We start from the raw sequence: 7,079 nt of genomic DNA, 5'->3' as shown, positions 1-7,079 counted from the left end.
AGAGGGTAACTGTATAACTCTGCGCATGTAATTATGCATCTGTTCATGTTTTATGCTCGTTTTTGTGCATGTGTACCAGCTGTTCTGTAGTAATGTGTAGTAGCAGCGTAGCTGTGTATTTATACATGCTGACAGTGTGTTCTTATGATCTTCTGTCCACAGTGTCAAATGACCAGAAGGCCAAATATTTTGATCAAACGGAAACAGAAAGATGCCATCACGAAAAAGGAGAATCACGACTGGTACACCAAAGACAACATCTATGTCCCAAGTGCCAACATGCAATTCATACATGTGTGCATCTCTGCACTGAATGATGAAACAGTCACTGCAGAGACTGTGTAGCTCCTGAAAATTTGAATGTGTTTGTTTTAGGGCAGAAAGAAAGAAAAGAATGTGACATCGCACCTCAAGCACAGGTGAGTAAAGATTTCTAAGAATGGTGGCGTTTTTTTCATGTGAAATGTAATGAAATTGAGATAAAATTTTGTTTAAAAAAAAGAAGACCTATTGTGTTTTTGTTTGTGTTGCAGTGTCGGCATCTGAATCTGAACAGGATGTTCAACAAGTCAAGACGATTTGTACGAGGCCAGCTCAGATAAAGCCATCATGTTCTTATTCATCTGTGACAGAGCAGCATCAGCAGTCACAGAAACAGCCAGGTGTTACCTACCTGCCTCACCTGCAGTCAGTGTTTGTGCAGCTGATAAACACACAGAGACTGGTCAACAAACTTTTGTGCAAAGTAAATCAGGTCCCTCCTGCCTCTCATCTACATCTTCCTGCGTCCACATCCTCCCCTGCTGCACCCCGTCAGCTCCGGACAGAGACCACCTTTGTCAGAAACACTGGGGAAGACCCCCGTCACTGCCCAGTCTCAACCTCCCTCCTGTCCTCATGCAGACCCACACACTGGTCTTTAGCTAAACAAGCTCAGCCCTGCACCCATTCAGACAACACCTAACTTCCTACGCTACAGTGAAGAAGATCTGATGTTTCTGTTAAATCCATCCATCAAGCGGAGCAGCTTTGTAGCTTCACTAGAGCCAGCGAAAACACCGGACTCCCAGGATATCGTTTTCAGACCCCCGTGGTCTTTCGCTACTCAGGTTAAACATGATATATAAGTCACTTAGATAACCTAAAAATGTTATTGTTTGGCCTTTTTCAGTGTTTTATTTGTTTGTTTGTTTAGTAAATCAGTTTGGCTGAGAATAAAGTTATAGTTTTCACAAAGCTGAATAAACATCAAACAGAAAACTGAAACTGATTAAACAGAAGTGTGAGATGGTAGAGAATTTTCTCCAATGTACTGTTAAATTTTAGGGAGCAAGGAGCAGATGGGTGAGTTTACCAAACTCCACTGAGAAAGCTGGTGATTTTACTGCTGAACGCAGAGGTGCCCAATCCCAGTCCTCGAGAGCTACCGTCCTGCAGCTTTTAGATGCATCCTTGTTCCGACACACCTGAATCAAATGAATGGCTTGTTATCAGGCCTTTGCCAAACTTGTTGGCATGCTGAAGAGGTAATCAAACCATTTGATTCAGCTGTGTTGGACTATAGATAGATAGATAGATAGATAGATAGATAGATAGATAGATAGATAGATAGATAGATAGATAGATAGATAGATAGATAGATAGATAGATAATAAAGGAGACTTCACGAGCATCTTTATTCTCATTTATAAGCAAAAACAATTATCAGTTAAGGTGAGGTCACACAAAATGCTTAATGAACCACCAGTAACTGCCTAAATTAACAAAGAATTTAAAACATAAAAATAAGTTTAAAAATATATATATAAGTATCAGTAATAAATACATGAAGTAAGTATTTATAAAAACCTCTATTGACACAAATTATCACAAACAATGAGCTCATAGCTCATATCTTAATCTTAATAGTTCATTATATAATATATATATACATATATATTGTTAAATCTGTGCTTTACATGACATGGACCAATCAGGTGAAAGGAAAAAAAATTGGATCAAAATTCGAACTTGCAAGTTGAAAGTCACACACAAGCAGGGAACTTGAGCCCAGAGTCTTACACATAGTTTATTGCTTTGTATCTGCAAGAAGACCTTAACCAAAAAAATGGTAACTTGTGCAAATATTTTTTTACAAACACAAATCTTTTTTACACATACACACACAAATTCTCATCTATCGATTCAAAAGCATATAATTTTCAGATATTTAGGTTTACAATGTTGCAAAACTCAGTTCACAACTACGCATTTGATTCTCAAATACAAAATATTTATTTGAGCCGATAGTAAAGAGCGAACAAGAAGTGAAACCTATCATCTCATTTGTGCCTATTCTAGCTTATTTTTTTACCTACTGTAGTAAATCTTGTCCGTTTTTAGTTTGGGGATAATCTATTATTTTCTTTCTTAACTTCTAAAAGTTTGTCTTGAGGGAGGAGGACGTTTGTTTAAGGGGGTGTTGCCCCCTCTTGCCGAAGCACAGAGTCGGCCCCACGCGGGACACTAATGAAAGGAACTTGGAGGTGCAAGTTACACCAGTGGTGAAGACATTCAGAGAATAATGGCTCACAGATGTTGCCAGCCACAGAGTTGTAATGATCGCAAAGAAGCAAGAGACCTCCTGAGCATATGAGAGACTTTATGCAGTGACTGACAATCATTAGAGAAGGGGGACTAAAAGGAAGTTACTGTGAAACTGTTACTGTTGTACGATGAGTTAATTATTAGCGAGTGCAATTTGAGTAGAGGCTGGCATTCACATGTTGCACTTCAATTTCTCTCTACTCCATGTTACATGGCAGTCCATACAAAGATGGAGCACTTGAGTGTTTTTGTGATCTCAAAGAGGAGATCATGATGTTCCTGCTCAACAGCAGGCAAAAGAAAACCCCAAAAAACAAATACAGCTCCACAGTTAATATCTACTTTCTGAGTGATATATTGAAACATCTGAAAAGAGAATGTTTGTGTTTAATAAGGTGGACTTGCTCTGCCCATGAAGATGAAGGTGAAGGCGACAAAGTTGACAAGCTAAGCACGCTACTCATGCAGTCATCTGTAGCCACAGGACATAACCTGCCACATTTAGGACTGAGGACGTCATTCCCCTGATCAAATGTGGCAGTAATGCTCAGTGTGTTTGGATCAACATACAGATGTGATTCAGGCTTTTCATAGATGAACACAACAAAACAAAAAAAATGTATAAATAACTTCTCCCACTAATGTCAACAGGGTAGCTGTAGCCTACATACATCTAACAAAGCCTGACTTAAAACTATCATTATATTCCATCAGTGTGACGTTGTATTTGTTGTATTTATGTGTATAATGTAATGTGTTTATGCGCTGATGGCTTTGATATGACTGAACCATTGATATTATGCACTTTGTTGTCAGATACGAGCAAAATGTTTTCTTTTCTATTATTTTTGTTTTAAATTTGTTAAACTATTACTACTACATCAGATTATGCTTGTTTATAACTCATTTCTTGAGGTGATCAACTTCAAAAGCGAAACAATGAATACTTATTACTTTTTTTTGAAAATTGGTTCCTTTATATCGGTTCGAAATCTATTATTACCTGTTGCTTACCAGCTGCCTCAAATGTCTGGCCCAGGGACATTTCTTGGTTTGAAAATCTGGTCCAACTAAAGTTATAATTGCTGTAGTATTTTCTGGAGTTGCACATGAGTGAAACATTGTCACTTTATACGTTTTAAGAGATGGAAAATAAAAACATTCTGCCCCTTTCCCCACTTATGGTATAAAAAAATCCATGTCATCAGTTGGGAGGAAAAACATTATAATTTATCAGAAATATGTAAAGCACATAGCAAAATAGAAGGACCTTTACTGAAATGTGAAGCTTTTTCATTCTCAATGATTTGCTGACAGGATATCAGTATCAAGTAACAAAGTCTGAAAATAAAACCTGTCAGTAAAAAAATAGAGAAGACTTCCATTTGACTTTTGTGAAAAAAAAAATTCCAGATGATGCAATTAAAAAAAAATTCTAGAAGGTTCCAAAATTTATTTTAAGCAGAAAAACACAAAAGTGACCTCATCACAGCATAAGGAAACTCTGAAATCATTATAATGCATTATAATGATTAATATCAATAGTGGCGATTTTAACTGTAATAGGAAGCTTCTTGAACCTTACAACCTTGCCCCTACAATGAATGTAATAATGGTAATCAGGATTGCAGTGGTAAATATGACTGTGGCAGTAATGTTAAGATTGCGAGCAGTGGAGCCATAACTTCGTGCACCGTCCATATCTCCAACCATCTTCCTGTCTCTGGCCTGGAAGGATGAAAGCATTTTATACACTTTAAAAACTGTAGACCAACACATGTTCAATTCCAGAGAGACTCAGAATGTCAGATGTCAAACATAATCCTCTAATAGTTCTGGAAAATATCTCATTTCCAAGCACTGATTGTTGCAGTGCAATTTACAGTGAATCAGCTATTCTGTGTTTATAGTTTGTTTAGTCCTGTACTGTCTCAGTAAAGCCACTTCATTGCACTGTCCCTACACTCAGACACTCAGACACTTTAATGTCATCTGATATTTTCTGTATTGCTTTCACTACTTTTAGTAAGCCAGTTGTTTAATTTTAGTTTTGCTTTATTGAATTTGAGCTGGTTAATTTTATGAAGCCAGAATATTACACTCCTTCTGCTGTTCTTTTACTGCATTTTATTACATTTTTATATCTCTATCTCACTTTATTCATTTTATTTTAGTGAGTTCTGTCCTGTATCATTTTCAATGTTTTACATAATGTTCTATTAAATTTTATTTCAATTTGTTTTACATATTTACTTTGTATATGTCACAAAGTGGAAACTTTTATTTATGTTTTATATTGGTTTTATTCTGATTTTTAATGTTTATTTATGAGTGCAGTTTTCATTTGCATGATTTTATTCTGTTTGTATTCCATGTTTTTAGTGTGTTATTGGACATTGTTTTAATCAACTGTGGACTGGCTGGGCATGGGATAAATTAGTTGATAGGCACAGCTGGACTGGCCATCGATTTTTCGTTTTTATGAGCCGATGACTTATTTTATTTTATTTTTTTTTTTGTAACGCATGAACAATGAGAGGTGGTGGATTGGCCAGATTCTGGCCCATGTGTAAAAATAACTCAGTTGTTTAGTGGTGGCTATGGCGGAGCTTCCACAGAGGCCAGCGGGTGGATGAGGGAAAGGGGAGGCAGGAGGAGGAGAGACCCGAGGCGGCCGCCGGTCTGAGTGTCAGGTGAACTGAACTTCAGGTAAGAAGTTATGACCTGCAGTCTATCTGGGTCAGATATAAACCAAGTTTAAGTGTAGTTTATTTTCGTTGTGCTGACTTTTTACAGTCAGTTACAATAACTCGTACTGCCTACTAGCTAGCATGACGGAGTTTCTATACAGCTGGGTGGTTGCTATGATGTTACTGATAGTGAACTTTATTTTATTCATAAGGTTAGTTAGTAGAGTTGCCAACGGCTCCTTAAAAAATGGAATGGTCCCTCATTCAGAGAAAATATTACGTGTTTCGTATTGAGCTGAGAAGGAACGCAGTTTGTACCGTACCTCAGCTAGAATGGAAAAAGACACAAAGCTGGAGTTATTCTGTGTCTTTACGCTGTCAGCTGCCTCTTCTCTCATTCTCTCCCTCCCATACTTGTTATTTTACAGGGTGGGGAGCCATGGCTCCAGTGCAGAATGTGAGCTAGGCTGGGATGTCATGGGCCTAGTGAAGGGACAAGAGGAGGATAGGAGGCTCCTCATCTGCCGGAGATTAGGCTGGCGTGGACTCCGCTCTAGAGAAGGAATTCCTGGCCTGCTGGTGGACCCATAATGTAAATGTAGAAAATTATGTTTTTACTAGCTTTAGAATTGGGTTGGTTTATTCCTGGGGGATTTTAGTTATTGATAACATTTTATTGTGTACCTTTTTATGGGTGGTTTTTTTTTTTTTTTTTTTTTTTTGCTCCCTGGCCTAAAAATAAACTGTTTCAGATCAGACCTGTTTCATCTTTGTGCCCTTGGTATCTGACTCGCTTGCTCCCTTGCTCCCCCTTGGATTAAAAAGAATCATTCTCTTCAGCATGACGTTCTGGCACATCAGCTTTAGTGTCTGCATTACATATACATAATTTATTGTTATTCTTATTTCATTTAATTGAACTCCTTTCTTTTGTGTAGTTTTAACCTTATATCATATTGTATGTAGGTTGTCTTTAATGTTCTGGCTTTTCCAAAAATTGAAAATAACTTTATCTTCTTTTCACATAGAGCAAGCACATAACAGATGTAATTAAAAAGAAATTAACATTTTTAACAATAAACTCACCCTGATGGAATTAATGAGAGCTGCAAGTCCAAGGCAAAAAGGATTTGAGTAGAAAAAGCAGCAGAGCGACCAGATGATATGGTCTTTGGGGGGCTCTGTGATAACCCATTGCCCTCTTGTGATGTTCACAGCAGTGTGATGGACCACTCCAGGCTGACCAGGGAGTCCACCATAATTCACGCTCTGCAATGGAACGGCTTCAGTTGGGTAACCTTGAGGATGCATCGCTCAAAATGGTCTCAGCTCAGCTGCAATTTAGAGAGGAGAAAGATATGAACAAGAGTCACCACCAGTTGTGGCTTTTAAAGCCTTTTTTGGGGGGCTGGAACAGGAAGCCCATGAAAACCTAACCTGCAAGATTCATCACTACAAAATACAGGAACACACTAAGAATGCATCAAACCACACTCTAAATATGAAGCTACAAAGAAAGCATTGCCAGTTACTAAACCTTTTCTACTAACAGCACTGCCAGCTAATAACATTTATTAGGTGGATTTAAATGTTATTTTGACTTTGTGTTATTGAGATGATGAAACATAATGGCTTTAGTATTGCAAAATTGCTGCTGTAGTTTGTTTTTGTTTTGTTTTTTTTAAATGCTGAGATGTCTTTATTTCTCCTAGGTGGGTAGTTTGTAAAGTTGACAGGGTTCAGGGTCAGTTTGAATAAATTCAGTCATGACTCTGATGAAAGTTTTGTATTACTGATTTTCAT

At 37.6% G+C, this 7,079-nt stretch overlaps 1 pseudogene; it reads right to left on the bottom strand.

Annotated features, from left to right (window-relative positions):
- Positions 1–4,001: 4,001 nt before the first annotated feature.
- LOC146382965 (dispanin subfamily A member 2b pseudogene) lies at positions 4,002–6,587 on the bottom strand (annotated as a pseudogene).
- Positions 6,588–7,079: the final 492 nt, after the last annotated feature.

Source organism: Perissodus microlepis, chromosome 7 (assembly GCF_051167445.1).
Source record: "Perissodus microlepis isolate ML-2025 ecotype Zambia chromosome 7, ASM5116744v1, whole genome shotgun sequence".
Lineage (NCBI taxonomy): Eukaryota > Metazoa > Chordata > Actinopteri > Cichliformes > Cichlidae > Perissodus > Perissodus microlepis.
This window is presented reverse-complemented; position numbering and strand designations above follow the sequence as displayed.